The 16,244-nt window shown below is 40.8% G+C and overlaps 1 protein-coding gene across 1 annotated transcript in view; it reads right to left on the bottom strand.

The window, feature by feature from the left end:
* rnf123 (ring finger protein 123) overlaps positions 1 to 16,244 on the bottom strand; it is a 148,991-nt gene that overhangs the window by 35,811 nt on the left and 96,936 nt on the right. The window lies entirely within an intron of this gene.

Raw genomic sequence — 16,244 nt, 5'->3', positions numbered from 1 at the left:
ATTGAACAACAATTCCCCTGTGGCCATGTGGACAGAAGATAGTGGGAATTGCAACCCAACAGTACCCATGGCTCTGAGGCTGAGGAAAGTTTAAAGGGCATTTTAAAGTCAGATATCATATTCATAAGCCTTGTATGTAAATTCACACTCCACTCTCCTGACTAAACAGAGCAAACTGCAGACTTCCAGATGCTACTGCATCATAACGCCCATCAGCTCTAGTGATGATGTCTAATAATGAGGAATACAGAATTTGTAGTCCAACATCTTGAGTTTCACACACGTGTCTTATCTGATCTTGGAGGGGTCAGCACTGGTTAGTACTTGGACAGAAGACAGCCAACTGATACTAAGTGTTGTTGGCTATATTTCAGAGGAAGGAACTGGTGAAACCACTCTGAGGATTCTTCACCTAAGAAACCTCTATGAAATTAATGGTAGTAAGTCAACAGACAAGATGAAGGTATGCATGCACACAAACACACATACCTCTAGATAGCTAGTTAATCTTGAAGTCATTTGGGTGCCATGTTGCTATTTATAAAATATTTTAGGGCAGTTTTGATTTATTCGCTTTGGGTTATTAATGTTGCCATTAAACAACTGAACATAAAACCTTATTAGTATACCTTAATTATGTTATGATCTGAGAGCTACAGATACAGGGCAAGTTAGAAATATTTTAATAAAATAAACTAATAAATAGCAATAATAAACTCCAGAAACTTCATTTACCCATCAGCTATCAAGAAATACAAAGGCACTTACAGCTCTTCTCTTATGGATTCTGGGAGACTCTCTGGACTGCAGATTTTTTGCCTGTCATGCATTTTGGTCATCAAGACAATGCGGACAATTCCTGGTCAAATAAAATCTCTTGGGATATTGGCAGAATAGGAAAGCAAATGTGTAGCCATGTCTACTGGAGAAGCAGGAAGTGGGGAGATGTATTTCACCACTAAATGATTTCTTGGTAGAATGGGGGGAAAGTATTTTGTGCTTGCTGAACAATGTACTGCCTTTCATCTACAACCTGATACAACTTCCAGTACGGGATACCAAAATGTACATGCAGAACAATTAGTAAAATATCGTATCCCGGGTGCAGAAGAAGTGAGAGGATGATGTTGTCTTGCTTGGAGGCTTCTCATTTGCATGGGTTTAGCCACTATGGCCAGAATTCTGTTGGTACACTGTGCTGCTACCGTACTTTTTCCAGAATCACATATTATTGGCGAGAGAAGGCAGGCAAAATCTTCTGGTTCCAAGCAGACTATTTCATCTAAGGCTCACTGTCTTTACATCTGCTGCATCTGCAGCCTTTTTTCCTCCTGCTGCCATTGTCTGCCTGCGTTTTGCATCAATCCTATGTACCAATAGGATTCCAGCCTGAGTACAGGCAGTCTTCGAGTTACAAACATCTGACTTACAAATGACTCATAGTTAAGAACGGGAGTGAGACAACAAGAAGTAAGAAAAATCTGCCCCTAAGAAGGGAAATTCACTTCTGGAAGAGGTATCATGGGGAAAGGGGGTCTTCACTGAAGCTTTATCATCAATCTTTGTTTCCACAACAAGACAAATTTTCCAAAATCCAATCATCACAGGGACAGAAAGTGAAGTGAAATCTTCTGAACAGGAATACAAGCAGCAAAACAAACACCACCGGGATGTTAACCTTTCCCTATGCTATACAAAGCATGCATGCATGCGCGCGCACACACACACATATATATACACACACACACATACACACTTTAACATGTGCCTGTTCTGACTAACAAACAAATTCAACTTAACAACAAACCTACAAAACCTATCTTGTTCCGAACTTGGGGAGTGCCTGTATATAGGACACTAGGCCAGTTACTTTAGCCCAGTGGTTCTCAACCTGTACGTCCCCAGGTGTTTTGACCTACAGCTCTCAGAAATCCCAGCCAGTTTACCAGCTGTTAGGATTATTGGGCGTTGAAGGTCAAAACATCTGGGAACTCACAGGTTGAGAACTACTGCTTTAGCCTTTTGTCTTCTTGTAAAGCTTGCTATGCCAAAGAGTGAGAAAAAGGAGGGAAATACACATTGAAATTTTGTCTATTTTGTTCATTTAGACCTCCTTTCCCAGGTATTCAGTGAGGAAGCTGTTGAGAAAGTCATACTGGATATATAAGAGCTAATCTTCTCAAACAATGCAAAGACTCAAGAAGGACACTATCTGTCTCTATTTTCTTTGGGTAGAAATGGCCCTGTTGAGCCGGTGTGAGCAACTGTGGATGCTTTGGAGGCTTCCACTTCTCCATTTTCCACATCACACTTCTGGCAGGCTGCAGCTAATATGCTTTTAAAAACTGGAAATGACTGGTGAATTCTTCAACATTTTGGAGGAGGATTATTTCAGGGCCCCCCTTCCCAGTTTCTTTTATGGAGGATGGTTTTAAAATGGACAACAATATTCTCTGGAGGCAATTGAGGGAGCAACTGTTTATTTTTTGCATTTTTTCCAGTATGGCAAGCCACATAATTCTCCCCTCATTGTAGGGCTCTTGGTTAGGGGCAGTCCTACCAGGAAGACTATTGTGGGGCCATTACAGGAAAGGAATCCAATATGTAGATCAATTAGATGCAATGGATATGTAACACCAAGTGATTGGCTTTTCATGAATGAGTAGAAAGCAATTTTGAGATTAGAGGTTTCCTTCTCTTCCCTTCCCTTCCAAACAAGGACAGGGAGGAAGGAACCACAGACTGGCACAAGGTGGCAAGAAAAGAAAGAGTGCAACTCCAAAATTCTCTTGGTTCATTAATCTAATTCTAATGTGTGGTATTATCATGTCTGAACCTGCTTCTCATTATCTATATATACTGTATAATAAAAGTCAGTGTTCTATGTATGTATGCATGTGGCAGCTTTCTGATTGGCTGCCACTTCCACAGGCCACTGTAACCACCAGGAACGGCAGACCTGGCCCAAACTTGGCACACTTAACCTCCATGACCCACTTTATGCCCTGGTGCCATTTGGGGGAGGGAGGACTGCAGATAATGGGATTTGCAGTACTTTCTATTGCTTTGGCTCCCACAGACCACTGACCACAGCCCACCAGTGATGGAACTGGACTAAACTTGGCAAACAGAACCCCCATGATCCACTTTACATCCTGGTGCAGTTTGGGCAAGGATGGGCAATGCATGATGGATTTGCAGTACCTTCACTCACTTCCTGAGACCACTGTGACTGCAAGGAATGACAGAATTAAACCACACTTGGCACACATATCCCATATGACACACTTTACATACTACAGCAGTTTGGGGGAGAATGGACCAAGGATTATGGGATTTGCAGTACCTTTACCCGATTCACCTCCCACAGACCACTGCAATGCCCACGAATGAGGAAACTCAACCATACTCGGCACACATACGTATTGTGGCCCACTTTATGCCCTGGTGTGGGGTGGGGGTGGATGGATCATAGATGGTGGGATTTGCAGTACTTTCAAACGCTTCGTCTCCCACAGACTACTGTTACTCTATCCAATGATACATCAAGACCAAACTTGGCACACATACTTCCCATGACCCACTTTACATCCTCCTGTGGTTTGGGGGACAATGGACCAAGGATGACGGATATACAGTACCTTCACTCACTTGCTGAGACCACTACAACCCATACCAATGACTGATAAAAACCGGAACTCGACCAAACATGGCACACAGATGCTATGTGGCACACTTTACGCCCTGGTCTGGTGTGGGGATGGATGGACCACGGATGGTGGGATTTGCAGTACTTTCAAACGCTTCCAGAAACTACTGCAAACCCCATTGGCCATGGATCTGCAGCAATGGGCCCACTCATAATATCCAAAAAACCTCAATGCCCTCTTCTAATAACCCGGGCACCACCAGGTCCCCAAGTTAGTATATTATAAAAGCCAGTAGTTGTTTCAATTCAACATTTCATTTTGTATGTGTTTCAGCAGAACTGGAAAAACATTTCAGCACCAAAATCACATTTTCAACAATATCAGTAAATGGATGGAGGGAAAAGGATACATTTTAAAGATTAGAACCCAAGCATACCATAGGTGAGGAGAGGCATTCAGTGTTTTCCAGACATTCCCTATTGTTGGAAACAACATTTCAAAATTCCAGTCTTGTGTTTTCCCCCCTGTAGTTATTAAGAGAGCCTTCAAAAAACATGCAGTGCCATGAGATCTTATCTTTAAAGGCAAATAATAAGCAAGGGGAAGGGGTGGTCTTCCTAAGTAACAACAACAAAGACATAATTTCAGAGCACTGTCCAAAATCATTAAAAGTAAAATTGAAATATCCGATTAATGAGATTCTCCCACAGGCCATACTTCATTTCCAACTATCTTACTCATATGCAGAGTACTGTTTGTTTTTCATCTAAAAGACAGGCAGAATCAAATATAAATAAAACATAAATGTGTCTGCAACCACATTCCACCCTCTCTGCACACTGCTTGAAAAGTATCCCATATCAATTGCATCCTGTTAGGGTTCAGGTTAGCATTTCACATACATCCTAATAGTGTCATCACAACCCGCAATAAAAAGTGTGTGTGGAGGGGATATTAAGGCAAGGAAGCCCATGTTGATTCAGCATAGCAAGAAGAAGAGAAATGCTGGGGCAAGCTCTTCAAGCCTGGGGCTGAAAGCATTACATTTATTTTCCCAGGAGACTCTTGAAAATTTGCTGGTTTAAAATGCTAGGAAATGTCTTTCAGAAGGGAGGCCAGTGACATCTAATTTGTTTGTGGAAAGCCAAAAGTGACCTTATGGTAGAACTAAGCTAAGCATCTTTCATCATTGGTCTTCAGCTCTTTGAAGAAGACAGTGCAGATTTCTCATCCAGTTTTCCACAATCACCTCATCTTTCATTGTCCCACCCCAGAAACATAATGAAATCCATAAGTGAAAATAATGAAATCCACAAATGAAAACAACACCAAGAGGTTTGGAGAAAAGAGCACAACACAAATTTGCTGAATTTCCTTTAGCCCTAGCAGATTTAAGGCATTGTCTAAAAACAATACCATCAGCTGTTTTGCAGAAGTCCAGTGCCTCATTACCAGCAGATGCACTTAAGATACAAACTTTCAGAGTTCAAGAAGCTTATTTTTTTTTGTGGGGGGGGGGGGGAGGGTGGATATTTTCAATGGGAAAAAAACAACCCTGGGATTCCATTAGTAAAGAAAAGCTGCTTCCCTGATGAACAGGACTTTGAAAGTTTAATGACTGTCCCTCAGGAATGCACCATGCCCTCTCGGAAAACACAACAGCAATCAAGAACACATTCCACTGCCAAGTCTGAAGTTTCTAAACTGCTTGTACATAAAAGTTAATGGGTCAGCATAATACCACTTAGGCTTTACCAAGAAAAAGGAAGAAGCTGTGGAGTCATGCCCCTCACCCCCAATATGCAACAGTAAAGAAACCATTTGAAGAAAGGGTATTTCCTACAAAATACAAACCAATGGTGCTATCTTCTGATACCATGCCACACTTACAAAGTTACAAAAGTACTCATCAGGCCAGGGCATAAATCAGATGGCCAAGGACCATGGGAACTAGACTGTGTCTTGCAAGAAGGCTGCTATTTCTAATATTAGCTACACTGAGAACTGCTGGCTCTCGTCTCAAATTGGGAGCTGCAGGAGTTCTGAGTAATTTCTCATGAGGACTGTTGTAGCTGGCTGCTCAAAAGTGGCCCTTCAATAGAATGGCCATGTTCCCTAGAGTCTTTCTCCAGGCGCAATGCCTTAGTGAGGGTGTTGTCTATTTAAACTAACATCATGGAGGAGTTGCAGCCTACCAGCTAAATGGCAGCACAGTCTTCAGTGTAATGGAAAGCCAACATCTCTCATATCTCGAAATAGATCATAACAAGCAGAAGTCAGTTGGATCAGGTGAAAAACTACTTCAACCCACTCTCCTGTTTGCTCCCAGATGCACCTGGGAATGCCCACCCGCTAAAAGCACTAATCCTCATCTGTTGTCATTCCCTGACATTATTCAGAGACAATGCTCCCTCTGATTCTGAATCTAATGAGAACCCTGCCCTCCATGATTCTGCTCAGTCATTTAAAACCATCTGTGTTGGGTATGGTCACACTCACCACATCTTATAGCAGGAAACCCCTTAAACCATACATTGAGTCAAGAACTTCCACTTGTCTTCAATCCTTCAGTTTCAATATATAAGCATGAATTCTAAATGGAGAACATTTTCTCTATTCCTTTCTCCTTAGTATGACAAATTCCATGAATCTTTCATATGTCTTGGTCTCTCACCCGAGCTATGTCTTTTGTAAAGCAATAAACTCTAAGCATTGTAATGTTTCTGTAAAGGGAAGTTGTTCCACAGCTACCCACCTTTCGCTCTGTTTAGCTGGCTTTCTTTTTCAGTTTTCCAGATAACTAACATCCTTTTTGAGGTGCCCTGATCAGAACTGTCCACTGATTTCCAAGAATGATCATCCTGTCAGCTTCATTTTTGATCTTGTCCTTAAAGATTGTTCACCCTGTAAGCCAGTGGTTCTCAACCATACAATATTACAATACAGTATTCACGATACTGCTGATATAGAAGATATGCAGGGGTTGGAATTTATGAAACTCCATCTTAGACAGCTGATATTTATATTAAAGACTTAAGCATCAGTTCTGTACGTCTTAAGTGTAAGAGGTTTTCTGCTCCCATACTTTTGAAGAAAAAAAACAGATTTGCCAGTTTAAAACATACTATACTTGGAAAAGAGATTCACAACTCAGTCCATTTTTCAATGTATTTAAGCACAGCCTAAAAGCATTTGACATTTTCATCAAGATGCACCTCTGGCTAGATGTTTATTCAGAGAGCACCTCAAATGTACACAGAGCAGTAACTTTCTATTATGCACATCTCAGACCTACGACAACAAAGTCAAAATATGAAGATAACTTCTTCATACAAAAACCAAATGTTCTATGAAATATGAAAGATAATCTTGGGGGGTAGACCACCTCTACCCCCCACAAACATCTCAGAAAGTCCTAGGTTTTGTTCCTGTATAAACTAATTTTATTTTGGAGATCTGGCCATTTCCTCATCCCAAAATATTTCTAGGAAACTCCCAGAATTATCAAGAACCTTTTATTCCTTCTCCCCAGACCAGTTTAAATTAAACCAGTATTTCCTGAAATAAAATGTACCTGTCTATGACCATTTGTGTTACACTAGAACAAGCTAAAGTAACTGCCACCAGGAAAGACAGCAATTGCTTCCTGGACATAGATTCAACAGAGATTAAAAAAGGGAAAGAGGAATGTTAGCAATAAAAGTAAATGATCCTAGCACTTAAATAGTAATATTGCTAAAGCACTTTAATACTTTGACTATAATGTCTGAATAATAACTAAAGGATGCTCAGTGGAAATTGACAAATGTCAGTTTCTGAAATGTTACCCGAGTCTAGAAATGATCATGTGTGAGAGGGAAACCTGGGATATTTCAAGGAAGAGTTTGAACATGCCAGTAAAATCATAAAAGAAAGAACTGGAAATTCTCAGTACTTCCAGAGACTTTTCCTTTCTGATAAGCCCATATCCAACACATGGTTATTTTTTAGTCTCTCAAAAGGAAGCGACATTCACCCACAATTTAGCTATTTTTTCATAAAATTTGCAACCCCATCACATTCCTGAATATTCTTTATTATATCAGAAAGCCTGCTTGATAGCAACTCTTTTTTTCAACTTCAGATGCATGAACTGAAATGAGAGCCATGTGATGCTCATTTCAGGATGTATTAACACTGCTGTTGTAGCTTTGCAGTAATGCAACTCTGTGTGTTAACAACAGCAGAATTAAATTATAACAGGAATTCAACAGCAAATGACTGATTATAGCCCTAGTGATCTTCTGCCTTGCATTCCTGCCACAAGCTATCACTCTGACACATTAACTATTTTTTTCAGCAGAAGAACCTGCCAGCAGTCTGCTAGTGAAACAGTACAGATGCCAAGTGTAGCTCGTGATGGACAGAATTAGGAACGTGAGAGTGCCAGTTTCTATAGCCATTATCTAAGGCTCAACTGAGTACCCACGGCACAAGCAGATTGATTCTCCAAGTAGGACATGGAAGTACAAGTTCCACCCCATTGCCAAATACTTGATATTACTCCCTTCTAAAAGCTTTTCATTCCCCAAAGACAGGACACCAAGATGTGGAAGGCTCACCTTATTTGCCTGATTCAAAGTTCTACCCTTACTAATCTTAAGACTAGAACAAAGGAAATTAGATCCAATTTTTTCAATTTAGAGCTCTTTCCACCTGGGAAATGCTTATGTGAAAAAAATGAAGGAATTCCTATGCACACTGCATGTGTCTTATTTGTAGTGCAAAAAACATGGAAGAACAATTCAATATTTAAAACCAAGAACCATTTTAACTAACATAAACTTGCCAGTATTTCAATAGGAAGTGTGAGCCTGCTCTTGTCTGATGAGATGGTCAAGTTAATTAGGATTGCAGTTGTTGTGTGCCTTCAAGTTATTTCAGACTTGGAGTGACCAGGTCTAAAATTTAGGGCGGGAGTGGGTAAATTACATTGGAGGGCTGCATCCGGCTCACTGGCCTTAGTTTGGGCACCCCTGAGCTAAGGGGGCCCCATTAGAGGTCAGGATTCACAGTTTAAGAAACAGTGAATTAGATGACTTCCAGTAGAAAAAAAACCCCTTGATTTTTACGGTTAGTGTACAGATGAACACAAACTGCATATATGATACTGCAACAAATATAACTACTGCAACCCCACAATAAAATATGAGAAGATGGAGGTTGTATTTGGAAGTAGCTGGAGTACAGTTGAAAATGTTGTCTAAGGTCAGAGTAAACATTTTCCAAAAAAAAGGTCAACAACTGTGACAGCATTAAGAAAATACCCACAAGAATTACAGGAGCACAATGCCAAATGCCAACCTATGATAATAAAAGATCTTCAAACTTACAAACCTATTCAATCACTATCATGCCTATTATTTTTTCATTTCCTTTTCTTTCCATTCCTTTCTTTTCTTTGATACACCCTGCTTGTCCTGAAAAGTTCAAGGCAGCCAAGAAAAAGGAGAAAGAAATACAAATGCAACAGAAATGCTAAAAACTATTTATTTTTCTGTAGAGACAGATAAAGATTTCCAGACCCTAGCTCACAAGACAAATACTGCAGTCATATAAATTAAGAAGTCAGTATGTGCTACTTATTTGCCTTGCTATGTTGACCCAAATTCCCAAGTTTTACACAGCCTTTCTGCCAAGAAGGGGCTTTATGTCTGTGCTTCAACCATTCTTTGTAAGACAATAATACACTGCTTTTGAAATAAAGAGAAGTTTCAAAAACCTTGAGTGCTATGATCTGTTGACCATAGTGGTGGGAATTCCTACCAGGCTTGCATATTCCGTCTTTGGGACATGTCTAAAGTAGCTCTTTAGATCTTAGCCTTCCTACATCTGTATCTTTAAGTAACCAAGGCTCTATAAAGGTCTTTTCCAGCAGTTTAACTTATCTCTATCTCTTGTGTCTGTTTCATATGCATACCATAATAATAATAATAATAATAATAATAATAATAATAATAATAATAATAATAATAATAATAATAATTTTGTTGGTTTGCTTGCACAGTCTGCATTTTGGGTAATCAGCTGATTTTTCGATCTTGGCCTTAATTGCATTTGTTCTGATAAAAAAAATCAGCTGATGACCCAAAATGCAAACTGTCCAAGGAAACCGATGAAACCATTGATCATCTCCTCAGCTGCTGAAAGAAAATTGCACAGACAGACTACAAACAGAGGTACAACTATGTGGCCCAAATGATTCATTGGAACTTATACCTCAAGTACCACCTCCCAGCAGCAAAGAACTGGTGCGATCATAAACCTGCAAAAGTATTGGAAAATGAGCACGCAAAGATACTGTGGGACTTCCGAATCCAGACTGACAAAGTTCTGGAACACAACACACCAGACATCACAGTTGTGGAAAAGAAAAAGGTTTGGATCATTGATGTTGCTATCCCAGGTGACAGTCGCATTGACGAAAAACAACAGGAAAAACTCAGCTGCTATCAGGACCTCAAGATTGAACTTCAAAGACTCTGGCAGAAACCAGTACAGGTGGTCCCGGTGGGTGCCGTGCCAAAAGATCTCAGCCGGCATTTGGAAACAATAGACATTGACAAAATTACGATCTGCCAACTGCAAAAGGACACCCTACTGGGATCTGCGCGCATCATCTGAAAATACATCACACAGTCCTATACACTTGGGAAGTGTTCGATTTGTGATTTTGTGAAACAAAATCTAGCATATCTATCTTGTTTGCTGTGTCATACAATAATAATAATTTTATTTTTGTATGCCGCCTCCATCTCCCCCAATGGGGACTTGGAGCGGCTCACATGGGGCCAAGCCCAGCATATCATATAACATCATAAAATGAATAGTTAAGACAAGCATCAATGTTAAAAACTAATTAAACAAGTCATAATTTAAATAAAACATAATTGAGACAAAAATTATGGCATTAAAAGTCTAGTATAGCACAACAATACGGGCGATAGTCAAACTGAGGAGAGAATGTCTATGCCAAAACAGAACATATATTCAAAAGACAAGACACGTAGGGGGATAAATCTGGAATGGAAGACAAACTATAAAATAACAGGGAGATTTTCAATATGGATATGGGTCAGGCTATAATGGGCTTGTCTAGTCAAAAGCACAACCAAACAGCCATGTTTTTAACTGTTTCCGGAAGGCAGAGCGGGTTAGAGCTAACCTAATCTCCCTGGGGAGGGAATTCCAGTGCCGGGGAGCTACCACTGAGAAGGCTCTCCCGCGTCCGCACCAATCGCATTTGCGAAAGGGGAGGAAGCGAGAGAAGAGCCTCCCCAGAAGATCTTAGAGATCGCACAGGTTCGTAGGGAAAGATGCTGTCACGAAGATAGGCCAGTCCTGAACCGTTTAGTATCCTACTGAGCAGGCAGTAAAATATTCATTCTATTTCTTGTAAAATTCCAACAAGAAAAAGAGATACATCTCTTGCTTTTCCATCAAATGTATTATTTTTTATTTAATTAATTTAATTTATATCCTGCCTTTCTCCCATTTCAGGACCTAAACAGATTAGATTTGAAAAGCAAAACATGCCTTTCTCATGGAGTTCGTAAAGTTGAAAAGACTGGGTTGTTGATTCAAGCTCCTTCCAAAGATTTCATAACAACAAAACCTGAATGCTCATTTCTGAGAGCCAGCAGCATGAAATAGTTACAGATCACAGAGCCATTAATTAGCTTCATTTCCATCTGTTTCTTACTCCCCAGAAATAATTCAGAAGCCTTACAATTGAACAATGACCTAGGGAAGTTTGTGTAATGAGGTACAAAAGATACCATTGAAAGAAGGACCATAATTCATTATAATTAATAACCAAATCTCTGTTGGTGGTTATTAAGCAATGTGCAATATTTCCTCCTTGGAAATGCAGCCCACTTTACTCTGAAGTTGTTGATTTATCTTTGCAAGATGTATCCCTGTCTTATTACCACACTGCACACTCCTTGTGGCCAAACTGAAATGCTTATTACAATATATCCTCATTTACCTATTCTCCAAGAAAAACACAAAATAAGAACTGGCAATAAGCAATCTAACAGTACTGCAGAGACTCCTGATGATAATATGAGCCATAGAGGAAAGATGGCAGTCTTGCCCCAAACAAATGGACATAACTGAGCTGGGAAAACAAGGACAAGGGTGGTTTGAGATAATTGCATCTGAATGTCAGTCTATATTTTGGACTGAAAAGGGGCTGGTATAGTCATTAGAAGAGATACAGTTCGATGGCGAAAGCTTTGTCTGGAGGGTAGGCAGACTAGAGTTGAAAACTATAACCAAAGCTCCTTACTGGGAGGTTGTCATACAAGGACCTCTTACTAAAGACTATTACTTATTGATACTGAGGCAAATACAGTCAACCCTCTAGGGTTCCCCAAATACAGGCTGAAAACAACAAAGATATGTGAAATAGATACACATGCTGTAATTCCTTATGCTACCCTACTGTTAGAAGTACCACTATCCTGTCTTTTATTACATTTTACCATCCTAAGTAATGTGGTATTTGAAACAAAAATCTCTTTAGTTGTAATACAGGAAAGGCCACACAACACTTGGCAGGCTTCTGCTGAAGGCTGCAAGTCTTTGACTACAGGAGAAAAGATATATTTAGGTTTATTTTTGCCTGTCTCACAGACCTTTGATGGGGAGGGGATGAATATGATTAGAAATAGCCCAGCTGCAGAGTTACGAGTAAATTGTGTAGCCAGATGAGGTCAGCTGTCTGAAAAGCAAGGACCACAATGTGAGATGGAAGGAATGCTGAATGAGATCTGTAAATGTGAAATTAAAGTTTCATATGGAGTACTCTTCAACGAGAAGGATGAGACTGAAACTGTAGGTATGATAATGGTCCCTGAAAAACTAACTTAAATACATTTAAGTACAAATATATTTGCATGCTAACTTCTGTGTTTTAACTACTGCTAGTATTTTGGTTTATGTCTGTTCAAACTTCCTTTAAATTGTTATCCTCCTCAACTGTAGATGACCCTAATATTCCAAGTCCATAGAAAACTATTCCATAAATTATTCACACGTTACCTAATGATCGTAAATGATGATGATGCATTACAAAATTACTCTTATTGTTCATAGTGACTTTTTGTGTCTTGTTATGTCTGAGCTAAATATCAAAGTAGATGATAAATTAGTTTTTTTTCTTTATTATACAATTTTATTTTATTGATTGATTTTAATGCAAATGATCTACATCACTAAAACATAAAAAACAAGGAAAACGAAACAATAATTAAGTATTTTTTGTGCCAATAATAACAGAATAACAAAGTTAGAAAGGGCCTCGAGGGCTATTGAGTCCAAACATCCACTCAATGCAGGTTCTCCAGTTAAAGCATCCTCAGGAGGTCGCTGTTCAGCCTTTTTTGGAAGATATACAAAGAAGGAAGCCCAACCACCTTTCTAACCTCGCTAAGTAATTGCTTCCACTGCCAAACTGTTCTTACTGACAAGAAGTTCCTTCTAATGTTCAGTTGAAATCTGGGTTGCTGAAACTTCAAACCATTACCCTCTGGGGCAGCAGAGAACAGCCCTGCCCCCTTCTCTCTTGTGACAGCCCTTGAAATATGTAAAGCAGTCCTTCCCAAACTTATTTGGCCTGCCGCCCCCTTTCCAGAAAAAATATGACTCGGCGCCCACTGGAAAGGGGGCATGGCTTAGAGGGGTGGGTGTGGCTTCTTCTCAAGAGGGCGGAGCTGAGCCTCTCCCTTAATCCAAGATGCAGGGCTGGGAGGAGGAGGGAGAGGGGGAGGTGGGCGGGGCCACAAATGGGCGGCCAGGACTGGGGTGGGCTGAGTTACGAGCTCTGAGGCAGGGCTGAGCTTCTATCCCTGTCCTGTGGTGCCTGCCAGGACACAGGGGGTGGGGCTAGAGGAAGGGGTGGGGCCTCTTCCCAAGTGCCTGATGGGGCTGAACCTCTATACCCCACCCCCATGTTCTAACAAGCGCCTCAGGGGAGCTATACAGAGGCTCAGCCCTGTCTCGAGCTCTTGGAAAGAGGCCCTGCCCCTGCCCCTAGCCCCGCCCTTTAGTCCTAAAAGGCCTCTCAGGAGAGGTATAGAGGCTTAGCCCTGTCTCGGACTCTTGGAAGGAGGCCCCGTCCCCTTCCCTAGCTCCGCCCTCTGTGTCCCAACAAGCGCCTCAGGAGAGGTATAGATTCTCAGCCCTGTTTCGGGCTCTTGGGAAGAAGTCATGCCCACTCCTCTAGCTCCGTCCGCTGTGTCCTAACAGGCGCCTCAGGTGTTCAGCCCTGTCTTTGGCACTTGAGAAGAGGCCCCGCCCCTCCCCTGGCCCCGCCCCCGGGTTCTAATAGGCCATCACCTCCCCCCATGATCGCTGCAGCGCCCACCAGGGGGCGGTAGCGCCCACTTTGGGAATCACTGATGTAAAGGATGCAATCATGTCACCTCTGAGTCTTCTCTTCACCAAGCTGAACATGCCCAGCTCCTTCAACTTTTCCTTATATGTTTTGTTCTCCACCTCTCTTATTATCCTTATTACCCACCCCCCTCTAAACCCAGCAATGCCACTGGGATTTTAGACCACACTGGGTGACGCCATCAGAGAGGGTGACACCAAAATTATTGCCCAAAAAATCTTTATAAAATATTTCAGCAGAAATGTGTTCTTTAATTTAAAAATCCCTGCAGTTATAACTAAAAAAACAATTTTCAGAAGCCCAGTTTACATGTACTGAATCAATTTACCTAAACAGCTAAAATTCTATGCTAATTGACTTTTTGAACCTTCCAATGTGCTCTAGTCATTGTACTTAATACAATGTTTTTCAAATCATACACACGCTGCAAGCATGTCCTGTTGTTTTTGTTGCTGTTGCGCTTGTATAGTTGCTGATTTTGTCATTACAGTCAGGGATTTACAGGAATTATTTAAGAGTAACGTGAGTACAAAAAACATTAAGTATTATATATGGTCTGATATGGAAGGAGGTCCATGCAGGTGACACCAACCCTCATGATGTCACTGAACCCACTCCAACTTGTCTATATTTTTCTTCAAATGAAGTGCCCAGAATGGAACACAGTACTCTAGATGAGGCCTGGCCAATGCAGAATGCAGGGGGACTATTACTTCACTTTATACTTATATTAATATAAGCTGAAATAGCGCTTACTCTATTTGCTGCAGCATCACATGGATGGCTCATGCTCAATTTATGGTTAACAATAATCCCAAAGTCTGGATTATACTGGGGTGCCATAATCAAATATATTTCTCAAATATATTTCTCTGTCTTCTGTAAGAGCTCTTGCTAAGGATAGCATGTTTCCTCTAAACGAATGCCTGAAGGAGGTAATAAGCTAGTTGGGGAAAAACAAATTGAAACTGAATCCAGACAAAACGGAGGTGCTTGCCATTAAGAGTCCTAATCCAGGGATGGAGGTGTATCAACCAGTTCTGGACAGGATTACACTCCCCCTGAAAGACTATGTTCATAGCTTAGGGGTGCTCTTGTACCCGTCTCTCCAAATGTCAGCCCAGGTAGATGCGATGGTCGGATTGCTTACTACCAGCTTTGGCTGTTACACCAATTGCACCCCTTCCTAGATTTGGAGGACCTGAAAATGGTAACCTCAAGGTTGGATTTCTGCAATGCGCTATACATTGGGCTACCTTTGTACCAAGTTTGAAAACTCCAACTGGATCATAATGCAGCAGCCAGAATGGTTATAGGAATGTCCAGGAGTGAGCATCACTCCACTGGGTGCCAATTAGTTTCTGGGCAAAGTACAAGGTGTTGGTTTTAATCTTTAAAGCCCTACATGGTTTGGGTCCAGGTTACCTAGAGGATCACTTTCTCCCATACAATCTGCCCTGCACGCAGAGGTCCTCTGGGGCGGCGGGAGTGTCTATTCCATGCTGCCAGAACCTGACTAGTAATCCAGAGGACCTTTTCCATCGGCCATCCCAAGACTGGGACAACCTGCCGAAAGATATAAAATTCCTGTTTCATCTGAACCAGAAAAAGTGTGCTACCAAATCCAAAGCAAGGCTATTATGTTTTATGGTCCTATTTTGTTCCAAACCTGGTAACTGCATTTTCCAGTTTTAGATATAAAATAAACTATAACTGATGACCTCCTGGTTTGTTGCAAAAAGGAAAGTGGAAAGGGGCAATACAAGGAGAATATGCAGGCAAAATATAACTAATATCTCATCTTATTAAACCAAGATATGATAGTCTGATTTAGGGTTCTGAGAAATCACAGGCTTCAAGCTAACACATTCTAAGCCCTGGCTCAGGTTAAAAATAAGGCAGAAAAGTAAAAAAATGATAAACTTAAGAATCCTTTTCCTCTCTGGATCGAAGATTCTCCAAAGAGTGCCAGTTATCTTACTCCATATGTAAAGAAGAGAAGGTATTTTACCACTTTCCTATTCATCCCCTACCGTATACTTTATAACAGAAGAAAATCTACCCAAACAAGAAAACAATCAGCTCTCTTTACTCCTTTCTAGTAGATAAGTAACATTCCTCAGGCTGGTGTGTGCTTATAAATAAAAATGATA

The sequence above is a fragment of the Anolis carolinensis genome, chromosome 2 (assembly GCF_035594765.1).
Source record: "Anolis carolinensis isolate JA03-04 chromosome 2, rAnoCar3.1.pri, whole genome shotgun sequence".
Lineage (NCBI taxonomy): Eukaryota > Metazoa > Chordata > Lepidosauria > Squamata > Dactyloidae > Anolis > Anolis carolinensis.
Note: the sequence above shows the minus strand (reverse complement) of the source record. Positions and strands in the feature narration are given on the sequence as shown.